Source organism: Cornus florida, unplaced genomic scaffold (genome assembly GCF_030987335.1).
Source record: "Cornus florida cultivar Cherokee Brave unplaced genomic scaffold, ASM3098733v1 CherokeeBrave_3.0.0_Hap2_Chr01, whole genome shotgun sequence".
Taxonomy (NCBI): Eukaryota; Viridiplantae; Streptophyta; class Magnoliopsida; order Cornales; family Cornaceae; genus Cornus; species Cornus florida.
The window spans coordinates 57,332,522-57,358,315 of record NW_026775571.1 but is presented as its reverse complement, the minus strand read 5'-3'; positions in this window follow the sequence as shown (position 1 = coordinate 57,358,315).

The following is a 25,794-nucleotide window of genomic DNA, read 5'->3' as shown; positions in this document are numbered from 1 at the left end:
ATTTTACACACATATGTAAATCACGTTGGTTCTGTAATATATATAAGTATTATTTATTTTATTTTTATGATTTATTTTACTTATTATTGGACTTATAGTATGCATCGGATTAGGAGTAGGTTATATTGTATATAAGCCTATATATATAGGATTTGTCTGCCATAGGGTTAAAAACCCTATTCACGTTAGTTATTGGAGGCAGAGAGAAAAAGAGGAACTAAGAGAGAAAAGGCTAGGGTTTAGCTGAAGGTTGAAGGCCGGATCAAGGAGGAAGGAAGAGGGCTTGCTCGGGCATTAAAAGAAATCTATTAATCATGCTTGAATTGAATTGAATTGAATGGAATTAAATTGAATTAAATTAAAACTGTTCTTATAATTGGTATATGTTTTGATTTAATTTTGATTTTCCTTTAATATAAACTTGTTTTGATTCATATAAGTGATGCATAAATACTTCTTAAAATTAGTTGGGACTGTCTAGAACTTAGAACAGAGGGTTAGGAACCTTAACAAGGACAACCGGAAAGTCAGAAAGTAACCGGAATTGGAAAAGACGGAGACTGGGAGGAGTGGAGGCGGCTCCACATAGCAAGGAACCGGCTCAACTTAAAAGGAGCCGGCTTAACCTTATATGGAGCCGACTCAACCTTGAATGGAGCCGACTCCCCTTTTGTGAATACCCAGTAAGTGTATTTTTTATGGTTTTTGGGATTTCAAGGGCTCCAGTGCAGTTTTGAACTTGTATGGATGGTTTTAAATGATTGAATTAAGCATGATAATATCCAAGAATGATTGATCCATGCTAGGAACTTGAACATCATGAGATTTAAAATTAAATTTGCATGCTGTTGAGGGCTTTGAAGGATTTAAATTGCTTGTCATTATGTTAGCAAATTAAATGGATGGATATAAATTTACTCTTGTAAATTACAGTATAATATACTCAGTAAATGTCTGATTTTTCTTATTATACTCTTCTCTGGAAGTTAATTGATGAATTACTTTATTCTATTAATTATTGGCGAAGTTAATTGATGAATTACTTTATTTTATTCTATCAATTATTGGCTATGAATGATTTAAATTGTCTACTTTTACTCTAGCAATTTAAACGGATGTTATATGATTATAATCATATATAGATTGCATAATAGGATCTTGTATATATCTGACTTCTATTATGCTTATTTCTGGATGTATTTGATGTTCATATTAATTTTTACATCATTTATTGGAGTTTATAGATTATATACACCGGTATGAGACAGTGGCATATTAGGGATGGATTAGATCAAAACATTAATTCCTACCTATTCATACATAACGGAATGGATTAACTAAAAAGTTATATCCTACATGGATTCATGTCAGGTCAACTAAAATAGTTGAATGACATACTTGATGATTGTTTTATGCTCTATATTAAAGTGAATTATATTTTAAATATATAATTATGTTACCATGATATGAGCTTGAGTCTCAGGATCGACGGTTAGGGAGCGTATATGCATTGGGATACATAGCTGGCTATGATGGTTTGATATGTACCCTACTAGGTTTGGGTACTCATGCCCACTTCAGGTGCATTTTGCATGTTGCCTACTAGTCAAGTTGAGACTACCTTGTAATCCAGTGAGAGTCCTTTAGTATGGATATATATTTGTGGTTATGGACTACATAGCTATTGTTGAGATTATCTAGGATGTATCTGCGTATCGGGTCTCTGCTTGGACTATCGTAGAATAGAACTTGTTTGTGAGCCTGACCCACCATCATTTTTCAGGTATTCGTCAAGAGTAGGGATTGTTCGTGCTGAGCAGGGATCGTCTACTTCACTCTTCCGGATTATGTTACTTAGGAGTTTTTTTATGTTTCAGTTTTCTGATGTAAACAGTTTGCTGTCATTTGGTTAGTTTGGTTTTCCAGGGGTCCACATAGTATGGATTCCCGAGATGTATAAGTTGGAGGATTATTTGGATCAGAAGAATTTATTAATGAAAATTTATTCTGAGGATTTCATTAATGGATTATCGTTTTAGTTTCCTTTCAGCAATTTCATTTATTCGTTTTTATCATATTTGTAATCTGTGTTCGATTATTGCCATTTGTTTTGATATCCTCAGGTATTTAGGCGTGGGCCTAGCTAACCCGCATCCGAAAATTCGGGGGTATCACAACTTGGCTTACTGTTAAGATATTGTTATTGCTCGTCACAAATTTTCAACTTGGCTCGCTATCAAGATGTTGTCACTCATTATGCGATATCAAAAGTATTCGTCCCACCTGTCAACTTGTCATGCCACCAAAGTGTAGCTTTAAAGAAAAATTTGGTCTGTCGCCAAATTGTAGCTACAAGGAAGAAATTTGGTCCGTCGCCAAAGTGTAGCTACACAGAAGAATTTTGGTCCATCGCCATAGTTGTAGCTACAAAAGAAATTTTGATCTACCAAAGTGTAGCTGTGAAGAAATAAATTGGTTCGTCGCCAGATTGTAGCTGCCAAGAAAAAAATTCTACTTGCCCCCAAGGTATAGATGAAAAAGAAATTTGACTGTCCATTGAGGTGTCATTGAAGAAAAAAATTATGCTCTTCGCCGAGGTATGCTAAAAGAGAAATTTAGCTTTCCGTTGAGGTATCGTTGAAGAAAAAAATTCTGTTTGCCGCCAAGGTATTGCTGAAAGGGAAATTTAGTTTTCCGCTAAGGTGTCGCTAAAGAAAAAAAATTCTGCTCATCGTCGGGGTGTTGCTGAAAGAGAAATTTGGTTTTCCGTTAAGGTGTCATTGAAGAAAAAAATTCGCTCGCCAAAAAACCATGAAGAATATTAGTGGCTGGGCACCAATATTCAAGGAATGCTTTGAATACATCTCCATGGCGATCATATAAATACAACTCGCCAACAAAACCATGAAAAATATTAGTGGCTGGGCACTAACATTTGAGGAATGCTTTTGAATACATCTCCATGGTGATCATATGAAGACAACTCGGCATCTGAGACAATGAATTCTTCATTAATCTGATCAAGACCAAAGTTGGTGAGTTTGCATGTAGCCTTACGTGTCCAATGAGATGAACAATGTTCATTGTTAGGATCAGGCATTTGAATGCGTGTCCAAAGAGATGAACAATGTTCATTATCAGGATCAAGCATTTGAATGGCATTGCGACCGAGAAGTGAGTCAGATACACTTAATATAGTTCCTTGGCCTCTTCGACTACTTTCGCTTTCTAAAATAGTCTCTTTTGCTTTGTAAAATACTTGAATACGACCATAATGGAACAACCAACAAAGTTTGAAGCTCGATAAGTATTGTTTGTGAGAAGGACTAAATCTTATGCTTTGCAAAATCCTGAAAAAAATAAATAAATAACATAAAAAGACAAAAATCAGAAAAAGACAAAGCAGAAAAAGACAAAGCAGAAAAAGACAAAAATCAGAAAAAATAATTTAGAAAAAGGCAAAAATCAGAAAAGACAATTCAAAAAAAAGACGAAGCAGAAAAAGATGAAAATCAAAAAAGACAAAACAGAAAAAGGCGAAAAAAAAAAAAAAAAAAAACTATTATTTGTTCAGGCAAGTAGAGATTGGAAACTAATAAGTCTTCAGAGGCTGCAATCTAACAAGTCTTCAGAGGTTATTGGAATTGATTTGAAACCCTATAACATTGGTGGTATATATAGACATTAAAATACCTCCTATTTGTATTGAGATTTATATAATTCAATTCAAATTGGAAAGAGATTTTAAGATACCTCCTATTTGTACTGGGAGGAAAGGGATTTCAAGATACCTCCTATTTGTACTAGAATTTGTATAATTCAATTCAAATTGGCAAAGGAAAATCCTACAATCCAAAGTGAGATAGAAAAGTGAAAAAGGAAACTTTACAAATTCAAAGACCAAGTTGGTTACTTCAAATCCCACTTGAAAAATGAGACAACTCCTGTCAAACGTGGGACTCGAAGTGGGGGCAATTTGTAGACACTAAAATTTCATGGACTTTTGTTTTGACAAGTTGATCCACCAAATATAGATTTCATGTTTAATTAAATTATTTAATTGGCCCAAACTTGGTCCACTTAAATTATTTAATTAGTCCAGCCCAAATGATTAAATGAAAAGATAATTATTCCTAATAAAATATATTTAGAATAATAATTATTTAGTTATCCTAAATTAAAGGTCCCATACCAACCAACTACTATGATCTTAATTGTAGATTTCTGCATTAAACATACTATGGTCATGTTTCTCTCAAAGTGGTATCTATATGCACTAAACCCTAATGGTATCAGAGCCATTTGTTGGTAGTTGATCTAGTTAATCTATTTATATTCCTTGTCTCTCTCTAATCTGTTTGTCTCAGTTACAACATCCTATTAATTGATTTTCACCTTGTAGTACTCTATCTTCTTCCTATGAGTCCAGATCCAAATAATAAGACCCAAGGAAGGGCCTGAGCGGTGCAGCATGAGTGAATGAGCACGAGGATAGGATATAGATACCACTTTGAGAGAAACATGACTAAAGTATGTTTTAACCAGCCAACGAGATTAGTTTGAGTCCATCAAACTAAATAAATTGACTGAAATTAACTGAAAGATAATTACAACAGAATATAATGAAAATAACTTACAAACTGATAGATTACTAGTAACTTACAAACTGATAGATTACTGGTAGATGGTTGTATACAGCATACTGGAGATGTAATACAACGAAGATAGAAAAATATGAATATTACAAATGAAGACTGATAATATGAAAATTGAAGCCTGAGTTCCCTCTGAATGAAGCCTTCCTTATCCAATAGAATAGCTTCTCTCTTTATAGCTGGGTTCCTGCACTTTTGGAGGACTATTGCAGACATCTTTCCGAAATCTGCGGCGCAACTTTTGGCTTTGAAAAATGCTTCTGACTGAGGTTTACTATAGATGTTACTGTTCCCTTAAAATAAATAGACTGAAATTAAAATAATAATTTAATTTAGGATAACTAAATAAATTGACTGAAATTAACTAAAAGATAATTACAACAGAATATAATGAAAATAACTTACAAACTGATAGATTACTGGTAACTTACAAACTGATAGATTACTGGTAGATAGTTATATGTAGCATATTGGAGATGTAATACAACGAAGATAAAAAAATATGAATATTACAAATGAGGATTGATAATATGAAAATTGAAGCCTGAGTTCCCTCTGAATGAAGCCTTGCTTATCCGATGGAATGGCTTCTCTCTTTATAGCTGGGTTCCTGCACTGTTGGAGACATCTTTCTGGAATCTGCGGCGCAACTTTTGGCTTTGAAAGATGCTTCTGACTGAGGTTTACTGTAGATGTTATTGTTCCTGTCCTTTTACACTAACAGCGACGGTACTGTAGATGAATAGTGTTTTGTCGGGTGACTGTAGAAATAGTGATCTACCGACAGTACTGTAGCAAATAGTAATGTTGGCTTAGCATTGTAGTAAATAGTAACTCTGACCAAATAATGATTTTGACTTTTTCTGGCCTAGAATTCAAATGGATTCTGGGCATCCTGAAGATCATAATAAGGATCTTGTGGGTGACTTGACTCAGCAGCAGAGGAAGCATCATCTGATTCTTCTTCATCTTGGGATAGTTTTTGGATACGATCAGTCAGTGTGGCTGCCATCCTTTTGAGTTCCTCAATTTTTGACTTGGGAGTATGCTTCCGAGACTTGGTAGATGTAATAAAGTTTGTAGGAGAAGACTATTTTTGTTGAATGGCTTGTTTTGGTGGTGGAGTGACTTGTCTTGAGGTTTGTTTTGGGTAATCATCTTCAACATACCCAATAATTCTGTCAATTTTGAAAATGTTGGCGACGGATGAGCATGTTGTCCTGGATATCGTATTGCCATTTGAATATCCATGGGACCTTATACTTGCAGCAAAATAACAAGAGGACTGGGAATTGTGAACTGTGTTTGTTAACTTTATGAACTGTGTGGAAGTATTTGACTTGATCTGCAAGGGAAAGTGGCAAGATTTATGGAATGGCGCCATGATGAGACCACCAATGCAGAAACCAGGTAGGGAGTTGACTTTTGAAATGACTATCAAAATTGAGAAACCAGGAATGAGTATATGACTCATTTTGGTATAGGAATATGGAGGACCAAGCTGATACATAATCATAATATGTAAACTGAATATTATGATTAGGCAGTGGTTGGGGTAAGTAGGGATGACTGCCTCATTCTTCCATGGAGATAATCCGTCGGATATATAGGGAGTGGTAAATGACTTTGGAAGAATTATTGCGATCATAAGTTGTCTTAATGGTGATGGACTCTGTATGGTACAAAATATCTCTGTAAAACCCAAGAGTTTTATGAGGATCATTTGGGGCATAGTGAAGGTTACTTGGAAAATAAGAGTGAGCTAATTCTATAGGGTCCTTAATGTAACTAAGGTGTGGCTCAATGTGGAATAGATCAACAGGTGTTTTTTCATAATATGGACTTGATGGCTTTCTAGTAGTTGATTTTTGGACTTGGGACTGGGTTTGAACTTGGGTTTGGACTTGGAAGGGGTCTGATAAGCGCCGAATATTGTATATTCAAGCGCCCTAAATTGCATTAGTTAAGTCCATCATTTGATTATTTAAGTAGATTATCTTCATTTGTGTGTATGTATATATTTTCAGGTCCATTTGCCAAAAAAGGAGCAAAATCAAGGCTTTGTGGAGTTTTGGCCATCAAAAGGCACAAGGCTGAATTTCTGGCAGTAGTGGAGTCAGGATTTGCTCGCCATTTTGACCTTACAAACTCGAGAACTGGACTTCCATTATAAAATGGCATATTTAGAGATCTGAATTAGCTTTCTAAATCTTCAAACGGTTTATCATTCGGAGCTTGGAGCAGAGAGTTATGGCCTTGTTACCAGAGGTGCGCAGAACTGCCTGGCAGCAATGAAATTCTGCCTTGATCTTCAATTTCGACCAACCAGACTTGAGAATTGGATCTCCACCAAAACATGAAGTTTTTAGAGCTCTGAATCAGCTTTCCAAATCTTCAAACGGTTCATCATTCGGGTTTGGAACGCAAAGTTATGGCCATTTTACCAAAGTAGGTCCGGGCAGAGGAAACCAAGCATAGGGCATTCTGCCCAATTTTTTAGTGCTCGAGGCCCTATTTCGAGCACTCGAAATTAGGGCAGAATTCTACACGACTCAGCCCACTTGTGCTCAGATTTTACCTACTTTGGAAGCTCTCCTTTATGAGTTGATTGGGGATGTTTCTTGGAGGAGAGAGAGGGCTTTTTGGGTGGATTTCTTATCTAGATAAAGAGGGGAGAGCCACACATTTTCATTATCCTACATTTTCTACAAGATTAGAGGAGAGAGAAGAAAGCAAGAAAGGTGTTCTTGAAGCTCCAAGGAGGTTGCACGAAAATGGCCATGAAGATGGAGCTTCTTCCTTCTTCTAGCTTGGCAATGGGTAACTAACTCCCTTCTAGGGAGGTGATGAAACTCCTTGTAAGCATGCCTTGTTTTTTATTTACATTTGGGGATGTAATGTATATATATAACCTTTCCATGAACTAGAGCTTTATTTGATGTGAAGAGCTTCAATGTCTATGAATGATCATTTTGAGTTTAAGATCTTATCTTAAGATTGTTTCCTCTTATGATTATTTTGCTTCCATTTTCATAGTGACAATGAAGATGAGTTTATGGGAATGTTTTTATTGGCATGATGCTTGGGAAATTTGATAGTCTATAGCTTAGGGTTCTCTTTTGATAGATTATTCTTGATTCCTAATGTCATGTGCTTCTACTATGTGATTAAGGGCTTGATAACTCTATGCTTAGTGAGTATGTCTAAGGTTGCAACCTAGTTTAGGTAACCAAAACATGCAATACTTTGATAAGTTATTCTTGCCTATTGATTTCATAAAAATTCTTGAAGGTAATGTAGCAATTTTATGTTGTTGCATTTCATGGTTATGTGTATATATTATTCCCCAAGTAAATCATGTATTAACATGCTTATGGATAGGTAGTGGATTCACTTCCCTAGCCCTCTCTACCTAGATCTCCTTCCTTTACATTTACTAGCATTCTTGTTTTATGCACACTTCAATTACTAGCTTAGTGACAAACCAATCAACAACTCCTTATTACACCTTATCATTCTTAAATAACTCTAGATACTTAGGTTGCCTTAAGACTAGCGCAGTTCCAGTGGTTCGACTTACCCGACCAATAGCCCTATTTTACAATGATTCGTGCTATTGCGAAGGTTGATGTATAGTTGATCAACCGATCAATTTTTAGCGCCGTTGCCGGGGACTACAAATGGTTTAGCGACCAAAATTCTAGGGTTAATTTTAGTTTGATTGTGAATATTGTGTCTTGTGAATACTCCTTGTGTATTTTTGATCATCTTCGTGTTTGTGAGATTCTAGGAACTCGAAGCTCGCCGTGGGGAATGCTAGCAAATTGTAAGTCTAGAGGACCCCGGGTAAGTCTCTTGACCTTCTAGTTTCGAATTGTGAATATCGTGCATGTGTTAAGCTTAGAAATAGATAAATTGCAAGCCCTTGTCGAGGCTATTTCAATTGTGTATTTTCAATTCCAAGCATCGGTCCTTGTCGTGGCCATTTTAATTTTTGTCTTGATAATTGAGGAGAAAGGGAATATCATTGTATGTGGAGTTGATGATAAAGAATTGTTGTGTTGATTATGTTGTGTGTTGTTGATGTTTAACTCCTAGATGAAGAATAATTATCTCCCAACTCAATTCTACACACCACATGCGTTTTGTGCTTTTTGCTCTAGTAATTCACATCATACAAGAGATTGTCTTCCAACGAGACAATTCTCGGATTTTTATCTAGAGCAACTAAATGCAAATTTCTCTGAACCGGGTAGTAATCTATACTTCAATGGTTATGACTCGGGTAGGGGAGATCACCAAAATTTCTTGTGGCATGACATGGAAAATTCAGCCCCACAATCTCATGGGCAACATTTTCAAGCCACTTTTCAACCCAATGATCATTATTTCCAGCCCTTTTCTCCTTTTCCACCGTCTCCATTGGATGAGCTAATTGTTGCTAACAAACAAATGATGGAGTCTATGCACACGCAAATGATGGACTCCAACAATCAACTATTGGCTTCCCTTGCTAGCATGCAATCCACAGTAGAGTCTATCAATCAAGTGGTACCATATCACCAGTCCCAAGTTAGTGCAATGATAGATGACCAAATATCTCAAATTCAACAATGGATTAATGCTAAAAATCATGAAGAGGAGGAAACATTTTCATTTGAATTTATGGCCAATCCAAAAGAAAATTCTATGAATGATGAGATTACTCCTAGTAACTTTCATCATGAGAATGATCAAGTGGTTATTACATGTGAAAATGATGAAATGGTGGTTGAAGATCAAATTGTTGCCCCACATCAAAATGAAGCAATTGTGGTTCAAAATGGGAAAAATAATGATGTAGAGATTGTCTACCCTACTCCCAAACAGCCCCTACAAAATCCTTTAGTTGATGCACCTCCTTTAATGGAGGATCCTCTAAAAGCTTGCTTAGCTCATTTCAATTATGAGGATTTTGATGTTGATAAGTCTATTTGGGAGGTAAATTCTTTGTTTAATATTCCTCCACCCATTCACTCTCTTCCTTGGGCAACATCAAATGTATCCCTCTCTTGGGAGCTTGCACCCCCTCTCATTCCTTTACTTGAGTTATCTCAAGCTATTGAGCCTGAGCCGCCGGATAAGTGTGAGGAGGATGTTGAAATTCTGAAGGATAATTGGTTGAGCATACCCGTGCTCAATATGGCCCTTCACAAGTCTTTGCTTGATGTGCCTTCATTTGATCCACCTTTCCCTCATCCAAATCAGCCCCTAAATAATCCAAAGTTCTTCATTGAGGATGAAGAGTGGATTGAGGTCTTTCCATCACCTCTTTCCAACTTTTGTCTTTATGCTCTTTTCCTTCCGCTTCCAAAAGAACTTTCTTACTTAGGGAAGCTTGAATCTCTAGAGAGACATGGTATAGGGTAAGGAGGACTAACTTGATCTCGGTGTGTCTAGCTATCGAGATTTTTGAGGATTAGTGCCTGCTCTAACTTCGTCTAGCTATCGACATTAAATTTAGCAAAACAAGGGAAGAAATTCTTTCGATGTTCCAAGCTTCCCTACCTTTTCAAATTGCTCGTGCCTTGAAATTTTCTGGGAAATGGTGTAGAAAAGCCAAAAATTTGATTTTTCTGAAATGGTCTTCAGTTGTGTTCCACAATTTTAGACCGGCCTCTTAGACCTTCTCAACTCTAATTTTCATTCCCGGAAGTTTCCATCGCTTTCTAGCAATTTCATTAGATTTTTCAAATGCGACTCATGTGAATATTTTCTCATTTTTAATGCAAAAGTTGAAAATTTTCTCAAAATCAACCATACATAGGAGTGATGTTCCAAAGCTTGAAAATTTTCCCTAAATCCTTGAAAAAGTTGAAAATTTTCTCACAATTTTTCATGCATTTGAGATGATTGCAAATTTGAAAAATTGCAAAGGTTTAAAAATTTTTCCTACATTCATCCATGCATTTGAAGAGACCAAATTCCATCCATGCATTTGAGATGAAGTGCAAAGTTTAAATTTTTCCATGCATTGAATTAAAATGGAGTCGCAAATTTTAAAATTTTTTTTTTCCATGCATTTGAGATGATTGCAAAGTTTGAAAAAAAAATTGCACAGTTTAAAGCATCTTCCAAACTTTCCATGCATTGCATGAAGTTGCCAAGTTCTTGATTTCCATCCATGCATTGGTTTGGAATAATGCATGCAAGGTCTGAAAATCCATCGATGTATTGCTTGGCATCAGGTGCAGCAGTTGCAAAAAAATGTCTTCACCATCAATTCGAATGCTACTGTCAAAATTTGGAGCAATCTAACTCTCATTTGGATTGCTCCAAACTTTCTCACCATCATTCCGAGGCTACTGCTTGTATTTGGAGCGCTCTAGCTTCCATTTGGATTGCTCCAATTGTGAACCAAACTTCCATGAGCCTACTGCCTTCATTTAGAGCACTCTAGCTCCCATTTAGAGTGCTCCAATTGTGAACCGATCTCATCCCAAGCTCACTGCCCAATTTTGGAGCACTCTAAATCCCATTCAGATTGCTCCAAATTACCACACCAACTTGCCGAGGACACTGCCTTCATTTCGAGCACTCTAGCTTCTATTTAGAGTGCTCTAAAATTTCATGTGCCATTTTGAATTTCCTCATCCAAATTTGGGCACTTCTCTGTTTGTTTCTCGAGCACTCGAACCATGTATTTCGAGTGCTCGAGCCTCCATTCCAAAAATTCAGCATGCTCGAAACTTCAAGTGCTCACTTCTGCTTGTTTTTGGAGCACTCGAAGCCACATTTCTAGTGCTCGAAATACCAACCCACTCACCAACCATGCACACCATGCACCAACAGACCACCATCAACCATCCTCAAGAACAACCACCATCGGCACCATCCAACCATGCATGCCAACCTTCCTAAACCACCTCACACAACACCAACCCCTCGGCATCTCACCAACCAAAGCTCCCACATCCAAACCAACTCCCATCTCTCGGCATATCAATCTTCAACCTTAACCAACCTCCAACCCAACCACCATCTTGCTTGACACCACAAACCAACCTCTCCCTCACTCTCTTGGCAACTTCAAATCCCACCAACACAACCATCTCTCTCTCAAAAAAAATAACCAACCTTCCTCAACATGCATGCCCCCACAAACTAACACAACCAAACCCAACCCTCTGCACCAACTCACTGCTGAGTGCTCGAGCACTCTTAAGCAACCCCACCTTCAAGCCCACAAACCCACCATGCCGAGTGCCAACCCAATCCTCACAGCAACCAACTCCACGACCTCCATGCAAGCTTCACCACCCCACCCAACTTTCTCAGCCTCCCTTTCATCCCACCATACAAACCCACGATCTCCATGCATGCAGCAAGCTCCTCAAACCATGCAAACCCACACCCTGCATGCACCTCCAACCACCTCCAAACCTCTCTCTCTCTCGGCAACTTCAAGCTCCATCAACCTACCAATCATAAACCACCTCAACCATGCAAACCAAGTATCAACCAACCTCACAACACCCTACCCTCTCGGCATCCACTCCTATCTCCCTCCTTCAACCCACAACTCCATGCCAACCCCTCCTCTCAACCCCAACACATCCTTCTCCAACACAACCATTAAACCAACCTTCTCACACTCAACCAACCTCTCTCTACAACAACCCACTTCCCATTCCCCACCTCTCGGCAACCTTAACTCAACCCAACCCTTCCCTCGGCCCTCATCACCTCACCACCCTAACCAAACTACAACACCCCCCACAACCAACCTAAACCCCACCCATCACCACCAAGAAACCGTATCTCTAGGCATCTCCCATAACATTCAAATGCCATCAACCTCACAACCCCCTACTCTCGGCATCCTCCCTCACCAACCCTCCCTCTCTCCACAACCCAACCATCCAACCAACTTTACCAAACTTCCTCATCCAAACCACCACTTTACCACCTCGAAGTCACAACCATCCAACCCCAACACACATCCAACCCTCATCTCTCTATCTCGGCAAACCACCAACCTCCTCTCTCTCTTTAAACCAAAAACAACAAAAATAATAGTAATAATAATAATAATAAATAAATAAATAAATAAATAAATTTGTTGTGCTCATTTTGAGGAGTGTGGGATTGACAATTTTAGAGGGTTGATTATGATTGTTGATGTTGCTCTAGGCTAGAGAGCATTTTTGTCTGCAAATTTTTGGGTTTTCATGCACCATGCATTGTCTTTGCCTCTAATTTTTGTCTTGCACACCACCTGTTCGACAAAATTCCTGAGCCAACTTCATCTCTCTAAATTCCCCACTTTTGGCCCTATTTTGTTATCTATTTTAAACTTGTGGCTAATGTCTGCATTTGTGTTTTGTTTGGATTTTTATCTTGCACTAAAATTCAGGTTAGTGTTTTTATTTCTGTTTTGGTTTTTCTTACGAGCCTATGTTTTTACCTGTGTACATTAGTTATGTTTTGATAGGTCTTCATGTCCAAGTTTGGGGGACGCCGTTGCGCACTCACATGGCTGCACATCTACGTCGTCGTCACTCCACTTGGTATTATTGTTCTTTTCCCCCCTTTGCTCTTATTTTGGTATGCTTGTCTTCACACATTGAGGACACTGTGTTATTCAAGTTTGGGGGTGCATTTATGCATTTTTGGTTTTGCATTTTTGCTAAGCAATGATAGTATAACTTGACACTAGTTGGAGATGAAGTATATGTTTAATACCTTGTGTATAGAAGCAATTGACATTTTTGAAAATAAAGAAAAATTTGAGTTAAAATGATCATGTGGATTCAAATCAGTCTATATAAATGTCTCAATTAGATTCGCGCTGGATTTGACACTCTTTTAAGCTTCACAATGCACAGATGCACATTGAAAACTTAACTGTGAGGCATGCAACTTGATTGACCTTGACCTTGGCCTAGTTAATTTGATTTGATGAACCTGATAGATGAATATCTTTGGCATGATTTAAGTTGTCTAAAAAAAAAAAAAAAAAAAAAAAAAACTGAGAAAGAAAGAAAAAAAAATGACCAGTTGACGTTCGTAACCTTTCCAACTCGAGTTATTAAGCCCTAGGAGTGTCTCTACACTTAGCACCCTAAAACCGTCTGGTTTGGGAGTTGTTGGCCTAACGCTTGCTACAAGGGTTGGTTAGAAAGCTTAAGGGACTTAAACATTGCACGGTCATTCAAAAAATAAACTGGTAATAAACATGGTTCGTTGGAGTTCGTAGCCTTTCCAACTTGAGCTATTAAGCCCTATGGAGTGTCTCTACACTTAGCACCCTAAAGCCGTCTGGTTTGGGAGTTGTTGGCCTAACGCTTGCTACATAGGTTGGTTAGAAAGCTTAAGGGACTTCAGCATTGCACAACCATTCTATGTTTCGCTTATGAGTTACAATAAATTGTCAGCTTTGTTCTGTAATAAATTCATGCCTTAGGGATTTCATTTAAAAGGGAATTCAATGATTTGAAAACTTGTGCCTTGGAATTGGAAAAGAAAGTAAAAGCCGCATGTTGAGAATCCAATCCATTTTCACTGAAGCTTGAGATGATTTCTATTATAGATATGACAATTGAAGTATTTATATAGACTATGATGCTAATGCATAAAAGTTGAAACTTGAATAACCATTTTGTTCTATCAATGCTTCATATACACAAGGTAGTCTTCATAATGATTCCATCTCCAGTGTTCTCTATATTCTAAGTTTTCAAATGAGCTTTGTGCATCTTCATGCACCATGTTTGATGTTTGTGGGTATCATTTCTGTTAAACCCTCACGAGACTTCACTCGTCCTCTAGGGATGCCTAGGGGTTTAAAAGGCTTGTTGTATATGCTAAATGCAACCGTTGCTCTCACGAAAGAGGAGATTTGTTGTCATTCCATTGAGTTTTCCATTTTGGTTTTGCAAAGGGACTAGCAAAATGTAAGTTTGGGGGTGTGATAAGCGCCGAATATTGTATATTCAAGCGCCCTAAATTGCATTAGTTAAGTCCATCGTTTGATTATTTAAGTAGATTATCTTCATTTGTGTGTATGTATATATTTTCAGGTCCATTTGCCAAAAAAGGAGCAAAATCAAGGCTTTGTGGAGTTTTGGCCATCAAAAGGCACAAGGCTGAATTTCTGGCAACAGTGGAGTCAGGAATTTGCTCACCATTTTGACCTTGCAAACTCGAGAACTGGACTTCCATTATAAAATGGCATATTTAGAGCTCTGAATTAGCTTTCTAAATATTCAAACATTTTATCATTCGGAGCTCGGAGCAGAAAGTTATGGCCTTGTTACCATAGGTGCGCAGAACTGCCTGGCAGCAACGAAATTCTGCCTTGATCTTCAATTTCGACCAACCAGACTTGAGAATTGGATTCCACCAAAACATGAAGTTTTTAGAACTCTGAATCAGCTTTCTAAATCTTCAAACAATTCATCATTCTGAGTTCGGAGCGCAAATTTATGGCCATTTTACCAAAGTAGGTCTGGACGGAGCAAACCAAGCATAGGGCATTCTGCCCAATTTTCGAGTGCTCGAGGCCCTATTTCGAGCACTCAAAATTAGGGCAGAATTCTACATGACTCAGCCCACTTGTGCTCAGATTTTACCTACTTTGGAAGCTCTCCTTTATGAGTTGGTTGGGGATGTTTCTTGGAGGAGAGAGAGGGCTTTTTGAGTGGATTTCTTATCGAGATAAAGAGGGGAGAGCCACACATTTTCATTATCCTACATTTTCTACAAGATTAGAGGAGAGAGAAGAGAGCAAGAAAGGTGTTCTTGAAGCTCCAAGGAGGTTGCACGAAAATGGCCATGAAGATGGAGCTTCTTCCTTCTTCTAGCTTGGCAATGGGTAACTAACTCCCTTCTAGGGAGGTGATGAAACTCCTTCTTATAAGCATGTCTTGTTTTTGATTTACATTTGGGGATGTAATGTATATATGACCTTTCCATGAACTAGAGCTTTATTTGATGTGAAGAGCTTCAATGTCTATTAATGATCATTTTGAGTTTAAGATCTTGTCTTAAGATTGTTTCCTCTTATGATTATTTTGCTTCCATTTTCATAGTGACAATGAAGATGAGTTTATGGAAATGTTTTTATTGGCATGATGCTTGGGAAATTTGATAGTCTATAGCTTAGGGTTCTCTTTTGATAGATTATTCTTGATTCCTAATGTCATGTGCTTCTACTATGTGATTAAGGGCTTGATAACTCTATGCTTAGTGAGTATGTCTAAGGTTGCAACCTAGTTTAGGTAACCAAAACATGTAATACTTTGATAAGTTATTCTTGCCTATTGATTTCATAAAAATTCTTGAAGGTAATGTAGCAATTTTATGTTATTGTATTTCATGGTTATGTGTATATATTATTCCCCAAGTAAATCATGTATTAACATGCTTATGGATAGGTAGTGGATTCACTTCCCTAGCCCTCTCTACCTAGATCTCCTTCCTTTACATTTACTAGCATTCTTGTTTTATGCACACTTCAATTACTAGCTTAGTGACAAACCAATCAACAACTCCTTATTACACCTTATCATTCTTAAATAACTCTAGATACTTAGGTTGCCTTAAGACTAGCGCAGTCCCAGTGGTTTGACTTACCCGACCAATAGCCCTATTTTACAATGATTCGTGCTATTGCGAAGGTTGATGTATAGTTGATCAATCGATCAGGGTCCAGTGCTGGATTGACCAGGGCTGACTTAAAGGTTGGTTGGGAGGCAAGTGGTTGGAACCGGTTGACCACTACTAGGGCAGAAGAGGATTGTGACTGTGATAGGGTAACTGAAGTTTTACCTAAGCAAATATCAAAGGGTTTAACTGGTTAAGGCCTCTGGGGAGGCTGCCGGTTTGCCATCAGATTTCTGCAAGAATTCTCTGGTGAGAAAATCTGGAATAGAATTGTTACTGCCTTTAATATATTCTATATCAAAAGCAAATATACTTAATATGGCTTGCCGCCGGGCAAAAATCTGTTTAGAAGCAATATTTTCAACATATTTTTCTAAAATATATTTTGCACTTTGACAATCAACTCGAACTAAAAACTTTTGATTTAAAATATCATCTTGAAATTTACTAATACATAAAACAATAGATAAAATTTCTTTTTTAATAGTACTGTAATTACTTTGTGCTTTTGTCCAAACACCAGAATGGAATCGAACCAATTGTTCAGGTGCATTTGGACTAACCCGCTGTTTGAGGATGCCTCCATAACCAATATCTGAGGCATTAGTTTCAATGATTTTGAAAGAATCAGTAGTTGGAATGCCAAGACAAGGCAATGACTTGACATTGAAGACGCTCAAAGAGTGGTTTACATTGCTTACGAAGATCTTTTGTAGAAATCAGCAATGTAACTGAGAGATCCTAAGAACCTCTGAAGTTGTGACTCATCAAAAATTTCATCAGGGAACTTATCGGCAAACTAGATTAATCGGTCAATAGGATAGATTTGGCCTTGATGAATGTGATAACCTAAAAAGCGGATTTTGGTTTGGAATAACTTGATTTTTGAAGTAGAGACTGTATGACCATTTTTTTGGATGACAACAAAAAACATTTTTAAATGTTTCCAGTGTTCATCAATTGACTTTGAAAAGAGGAGAATGTCATCAAAATAAACAATAGAAAAATGACTATAAGGATTAAAAATATCATTGATATTTTGGAATTCACTAGGGGCATTTTTTAATCCAAAGGCATGACTTTCCACTCATAATGACCAAAGGGAGTGGTGAAAGCAGTTTTATACCTATCTTTTTTTCTCAAACGGATTTGCCAAAATCCCGACTTCATATCAAATTTAGAGAAAACGACTGCCTGACTTAGGCGGCTAATAAGGTCCTTCTTATTGGGAATAGGATACCTGATCCATTCTAAAACCTTATTAAAGGGCTTGTAGTTTATAACTAGATGAGGAACTCCTTTCTCTATTTCAGAATTTTTCTGAACATAGAAGGCTGGGCATGACCAGGGTGACTTGCTTTTTCTAATGATTTTTTTATGTAAAAGATCATAAATTTCTTTCTTGCAAAATTCCATAACTTCAGGGACTCATTTGGATTGGTCTTGCCTTAGTAGGAATGTGTCTTTTCCTAAAGCCTTTAATGTAAGGTAACCTAACCAAATGTTGTTTTCTATACCAAAAGGCAGTTGGAAGATCAGAACAAACTTGGTTTTTAATTTGTCATTTGAAATCTTGAATTTTTTGTTGTAGCACCGGATCAGCTAACTAATCATCAATGCGTTTATGATTAACTTCTTCTTTTAAAAATTCTAACTGTTAAGTTTTACTTTGAAGTAGGTTTACGGATTTGGAAACAGATGAATCAATTACTGATTTTAATTCTTTCCTAGAGGGCGGGCTTAGGAATTTAAACTGGACTTTTTGTCCAAAAGGACGAGTGACTAATCCTTCATTATTAGTAGTGAATGGATAAAGGAGGTAGATATATGGAACTCCTAGGATTAACTTATCAGTCATATTTTTTACCAAAACAAAGAATGTCCTGAAACAGACATTGTTTTGACAAATATGAGTTTTAAATAACTTGTATTTTATATCTATTGGCTGAGCTTAGCCTTTCAGAGGTTTTCTCATAGTATTTGGTTGGTATGAGACCTTCCTGAATGCAATTAAGATCGGCTCCCGTATCAATCAAAGCAATAACTTCAAGTTTGAAATCTTTGTTGATGATAAGGGTAACTTTAGCATACCATTTCTGGAATGATATGTGATTTAAAGTATAGAGTTTTTGAGAGGGTTCTGAATGTATTGAATGTTCAGAGCCTTCTTCATCAGATGATTCTTTTCCTCTGAAGGAAAACGCAGGGTTTGTGTTTAACTCTTTGATATCATTTTTTTTGACTTGGTTTTCTAACTTGAGATTTTTAATTTCGGTTTTGATTATGTTAATTTCTGCCTGAAGGTCCTGAATGGTGACTTCTTTAGGCTGGTTATTAAACCTTTCTAATGTTTTATATAGGCTAAAATTGGGTTTACTAACCGTTGGGGGTTCAGTTTCTAAGTTACCCAATAATACCTTAAGTTTTTTAAGATATAAGGTTTTTAACTCAGGGTCATCTACTTTGCTGATTAAATCAATAAGTAGATGCTCTTATTTATTAGTTTTTGTGAGAACATTAAGTGACTTATTGGGATTGCAGCAACTATCTTTACATCCTAATGTAATATTAGGAGAACTAGGAGAATTATCAGATAACTAAGAGGAAGAACTGACTTCTGGGTCACTACTACTATCATCAGTGTCTCTTAACTGGAGTATTTGGTAGATAAAGTCTTTAATTTCATCAGAAATGTGCAACTGACTGATCTTCTTTTTCGCATAACAGTCTTTTGCAAAGTGACCTAGTCGACCACATTTGTAACATTTAATTTTGCTAACATCTTTGGTATCTTTGTTATCTTTTTATCTAGAAGTGTTTTTTAGGAATTTCTTTTTAGGTCTAGACTTTTCTTTAGAATAGTATTCATATTTGGGGAATACTAATTTTCTATTCTTGTAATTCCTATGATAACCTTTGTGACTGTTGTAGGTTTTCTTGTAGCGCTTGGAGTTTTGTCTTGAGGGAGCTATAGGAGGAAGACCATATTGTTCACAGAAGGTTCCTATTTCATATTTAGCTCATTTCCTATCATCTTGTAACTGGTTACTGATTTTCATGTCAATACACATCTTTAATCCTTCTTTTTGGATTAAGCTAATGATATTGCCATAAGTGAGGTTATCATAATCAATGTTACCTATGACTTTACTAAGAGTATCTCTAATTTTGTGGGCAAAAAGATTGGGTAGGCCATTAATGAATTTTTCTTTCCAAAATGGTTTATTACTATCATCTCTAAGCATGACTCTGGAAAGGAATACATCTTTATACCACCTAAAATCACTCATAGTTGGACAAGTAAGGTTAGTAAGCTGGTCATGTATTCTAGAAGTGATGTTACTTAGAGTGTCTATGAAGTGTTCAACTATGGTATAAACTAGTGTGTTAACTCCATCAGGAATACCACGTCCTATGGTTTCATCAAAGATGGGAAGGCCATTGTTGTCTTTTTTGGACAGCATTTTTTTTATCTTTTCACGAGAATCTTCAGTGAGATGTTTTTCCCACCATGATTTTAACATTCCTGAAAATCCTGAAGTAAGTAAATCAACTATTTCTGGCTGACTAAGGTTATGTGAAGTAACATAATTGTTGGCTACCATGGATATATGACTGAGTTTATTGAGAATTTCCTGTTCAGATAAACCATCTATATTCCATTCATAAAGTTTATCTGAAGAATCAAAGAATTAATTTTGGATATTTTGTTCTTCATATTGGAGATCAGGAGGCATCGGTCTTGGGTACCAATTTTTGGTAAGACTAGTAGGGTTGACTCATTTGTTAGTTAAACAATTGAGTTCTAGGTTGGAGAAAGCATTCTCAATTGTCTGGATGTCAGAGGGGTAACTAGAATTATCAGAGGAGAAACTATCAGAATTATCAGTATTATTGATTACAGTGATAATTTTTTCGCCTTTGATTTGGGATTTACCTTTTTCGAGGGTTTTGAGGATGGTTTCAATTTGGAGTATAACCGAAGGGTCTGGCAAGGCTGTTGGAAGACCTTTTCTATGTGTAGGCATAGAAATAATAGGTGTTTCCATGGAAGAAGTAGTAGGAGTTTTTACGGGAAGATTGGGAGGTTGGGCTAATGAGAGCTCAATTTTGTCTAGTTGGGTACCAAGAGTGTGTAAATACTAGTTAGTGAAGTTATTTTGTTCAATTATTTTTCTTGCATCAACATCAGCTGTGGTACTGACTTTTAAGGGAGAGGCAGTGATTTCAGCTCCCATGTGATCAAGAATCACGTTTTCCAGGGGAGGATGGGAAGAGGAAATTGTCGTTGTATCAGAGGTTTTCCAATTAACTTTTGTTAGGACATTGACTTTGTTATGATAGTTTTCTAGATAATCAAAAATTTTGATTTCTAGTTGGTGTTCTATCATGAATGTCTGCCAATGACGGAGAATCTTATTTTGTTCTTTTTCAGTATAGGTTTTGCGAAAAGACTTTCGTTTTTCTTTGTTACTTGGGGATGAGTAATCATCTTGTAATTTTGAAATATTATACTTAAAAGGTTTACTAATAGTATTTAACTGGGGTTTAGTGCATTAAGGTTTGCTATAAAATCAGAAGGTGTAGGAGAGGTAGGTGTAGACCTAGATTTGTTAGATTTGGGAGTAACATAACAAGGGTGAGTAACCTATTTTTCTATTTGAATACCTTTTAACTTAGTATCTTTTGGCTGGGGATAAAAACGAGAAATTTTCCTATCTAGAGGAGGAACTTCACTTTCCTTGTCTAATAAACTACCATCTGGTCTATCAAAGGAAGTAGAAAGATGTGAACGAGTCAGAAGGCGTTGTTCATCAAAGCTTATTCTGACTGTTCCGTCAAGAAATTCCTACACTCTATCAAGATTACTAATATCATTATTTATTTTGACTGGGTGATTTTTATTCTCAATAATCCATTCATTGGGCAGTGAAATATCTTTCCAAGTAATAGTTTTCTTTATTCAAATATTAGCATCAGGGGTACTGCTCTCAATCAGTAGGGTATGACCTTTTATATCTTTCTTAATAACTTTGACATTAAGATTAGTTTTCCTTGTTTTATAATAAATCCTATAGATCAAACCTAAAGGTTGTGATCCTGGAAGCATAGGATAACCTGATGTTTTAACATTAAGGGTTAAGGCTTCCAATAGATGAAGGTCACTTAAACTAAGAGTTAGATCTGGGTAACAATTAAAATGAACTGGGCCGTTACAAAGACTAGTTTCAACTATTCTTAAGAGAATAGTTTCATAGTCAATAAACTTAGCATCACGGAGGGCTAGAAACACAGAGGCATTAAGTCCTGTATTGGTAAATGGTTTGACTGCTACTTGAACTAGACCTATATGGATGAAGTTGTATCCGCGATCTCTATGACTTTGGATTGACTTAGCTGTGAGTAACTGACATTTTTCATGTTCTCTAGACAGGGAATAAATTTGTTCAACTGTCTTGACTGTGTAATCACTAAAAAGGGTGGACTTAAAGAAACTGGTTTTGTAGAACTCTCTAGTTGGAACTCTAGGAATATTCCAATCACTAAAGTCTAGATTAGTATCTTCAATTCGATACTCTTCTTCATTGACTATGCTTGGAATTGGAGGAGGTAGACTAGTACTAGTTCTGGATCTAGAGCTTACTGAAGAGGAAGATCTAAATAACCTATTCATTATTGATGGACTCAAACTAATCTCGTTGGCTAGTTAAAACATACTATGTTCATGTTTCTCTCAAAGTGGTATCTATATCCTATCCTCGCGCTCATCCGTTCATGCCGCACCGCTTAGGCCCTTCCTTGGGTCTTACTGTTTGGGTCTAGGATTTACTGTTTTGATATGGACTCGCAGGAAGAAGATAGAGTACTACAAGGTGAGAATCAATTAATAGGATGTTGTAACTGAGACAAACAGATTAGAGAGAGACAAGGAATATAAATAGATTAACTAGATCAACTACTAACAAATGGCTCTGATACCATTGGGGGAAGCGCACAATAACTTAAAATAAATTGACTGAAATTAAAATAATAATTTAATTTAGGATAACTAAATAAATTGACTGAAATTAACTGAAAGAAAATTACAACAGAATATAATGAAAATAACTTACAAACTGATATGAGACCTTCTTGAATGCAATTAAGATCAAAATCAGAGCCATTTGTTGACTTTATGAAAAGATAATTATTCCTAATAAAATATATTTAGAATAATTATTTTATGAATAATTATTATAATATAGCCGACCCGGCCCAGTTATGATTTTGTCCTTATCAGGAGAGGACACGTGTCATCATCTTATTAATCTAAGAAGCCTATAAATAGAGGCACGGAGGAAGGAAGAAGGGAGGTCCAGAAATTAAGAGACTTAGAAATCCAAAGGCCAGAAATCCAGAGGGTCAGAAATCTAAGCTCTGCCAATATTCATTCCCAACACCCAAACCTAAAGGCAAAGAGCAACAAGCACATCGAATCGTGCCATTCTTCATCAAAATTCCACGGTAATCAACAACAAGCATATCCAAAGTCGTACCGTTCTTTATCAAATTTAACAAATTCTCTCTGAAGGCGAAGAACAACAAGCACATCCAAAGTCATGCCGTTCTTCACTAAATTCACCAAATTCTCTCTTCTCTAAAGACGAAGAATAGCAAGCATATCCAAAGACGTGTTGTTCTTCCTCAAATTCAACAAAGGACAACAATTACATCAAAATCGTGTCGTTCTTTCTCCGTGATTCAATAACTTTGACGAATCACCACACAACATTGTCCGAGATCAAACTTCATCAGCCCTCGATCAGAAATCATCAGCGATCTTCTTCAACTACAAATACTTGAAGAAGATTGTCAACAACCCGATTCAAGATCAAGCTCCAAAAGCCCTTGAATCCAACCAACAAAGGAGATAGAATCAGAGAATATTTTCTCTCTTTTGTAAAGAATATCTCAAAGGATTGAGCTCAAATTTTTTTAAATTAATAAAATTCTATTTGTTCCTTATTTTGTTCTCTATTTCCAGAGTACGAAATTTGTGTGTACACAAATCATAGGAAAGAGAATTGTTACACACCTGCCCCTCAAGTCGTTACAATTTGAAAAAAAAAACAACTTCTGAAAACATTTTCACAAGAAACATTTTTTATATCTTGAGCCCATAACCCTTATTTTCACGGATCAATTCATGTGCTCCATTATGTTTTTTTTTTTTATTTTTTTTTATATTTTTCACAATTCGATTTTTTATGATTCTTACGGTTCCTCAAAAGTTGGAACCAGAACCGTACTGTTAACACATGGCACCGAACCAAAACGTGAAGGATCGGTTCGGTTCTGATTCTAACACCATTCTGGCTTCAAAGTAAAAAGTAAGAAAAAAAGGAAGAAAATAAAGAGATAGAAAAATCTCCAGCGCGGATCTCCTTTACTAGTTGAGAAAGGGATGGAGTAAAGATTGCCCACCGGTTGAGAGATATAGATTGACTGAGTAACTGAAGACAATCAACGATGGCTCTAGTTAACGACACAAGGCAAAAACTGTAAAGAGCCAAGGAGGCCTATGAGTATGAGCCGGGACTGGCAGTTTACGATGAGACTCTTTGACGTAAGTGGAAATGATAGATTGTTCACATGGAATGGGTGTATCTTGAATCCACAAGATAGGGTACCTTGAATCCACAAAGTTGGATAAAAATTACAAAGCAATTAAAATATTAATGATGAAATTAATTGATTGATTTTTCTGTTATCGCAGTACATGTTTTTATAATAAATGAAGTCCTAAAACTATAAAGGAAATTAATTCCCAAAGGAAAATAACACATAAGGTAACCTAATAAAAAGAAGAAACTAAAAAATATAAAGAAAATTACCTAAAATAAAAACTCTCTTAAAATATAAAATAAAAATAAACTTAATAAAAAATTATAAAATCTGTCCTACATCAGTCTCTTCCACTTTAAAAACACTCGACCTCGAGTTTAATCATGTACAAATATGAATAAAAATTTTTTTTGACACGTCTCAGACTTGTTGCAAATTAGCCCGATAAAGAGAAATCGATTGTAGGTGTCATGATGCCTGATTCTCACTTGTATAGAACTAACACTAAACTCAACCCAGAATGTTACCTGCCTTATCACGTACTAGCAATACAAGGCCAATCAAATCTGTAGTTATAGAATTGCTTAAAAGATCCACCATATTATGAACTTCAAAAGTCACTTTCTCAAACAAAGGTTCATTGAACATAGGTGTGCACAAAAGAACCATGGAACTGTGAGAACCAAACCGAACCGTGGCCTTCGGTTCTGGTTCCGGTTCTGAATTTAGGAACCGTGGGTGTACGGTTCCAGTTTCGGTTCCAACCCGTGGGAACCGGTAAGAACCAGAACCGTATATATATATATATATATATATATATATATATATAATTATATACTGAAGACTAAAGCAAACTAAACACTGTAAAATAAAAGACTAAAAGTAACCAAAGTCCAAATTACACTCATCACTTGATCAGGCAGCCATGTGGTCCACATTTAACCAGAAAATAAAAAGTGAAAAACTTTTTTGCCCTAAGCCTTCAGCAATTCAGGATTTCAGTCCTCGCTTCCACACAATCTTTCATCTAAACAGAGTCAACAAACTCACCCTAAGCTAACCTTGCCTCCTCTCAATCTCTCATCTCCTCAGTCCTCATCGTCCTCGCCTCCTCTCAAGTCTCATCTCAAGCTTCCTCATTGATTCAGTCCTAAGCCATCTCAGATTTCATCATTAATCGTCTTCGACATAGACATCTTGTCCCATTACTCAGTAAGTCCTTGATCGATCTGTCACACATCTTTCTTTCTAAACTATTATTTCTATTACTCCTTTTTAATATCACTCCCATCTCATATTTCTCATTAGTCATTCATCCTCACTCTCATCTCAAATTTCTCAGTCAAGTGACTCCTCCAAACTTCTCAGACAGTTAACAGTTGGTTCTCATGGAACCGAACCAGAACCGACGGTTCGGTTCTGGTTTGGTTTCATGCCTATATGGTTCCGGTTCTGGTTCCAATTTTAAGGAACCGTTGTGAACGATTCCAGTTCCGGTTCTAACCGGAACCATGCAGAATCGAACTGTGTGCACCCCTAATTGAACAATAACCCATTAAGATTATTACATGAGCACTCCACCTTAGTGTTGGAGAATGAGAGCAGTTATAAAGAAGTTAGAGTCAAACATATGTTTTTGAAAAAATTCCAATCACTTGATTTCAGATTGCCAACAACATCAACAGTATCACTAACTACATGCGCAAATCCTCTGTAGTGAGGTTCCCATGCGGTTTCCTGCAGTAACTTTTAAGTGGTTCATATTTGGCCACTAACAAACACTCAGACCGTGTAACACCCCTTATTTTAAAAGGATAGTCCTGGTATTTTAATTAAGTATTATGTGGTATTTTTAATTATTTAATTATTTTTGTTGCTTGGTTAATTG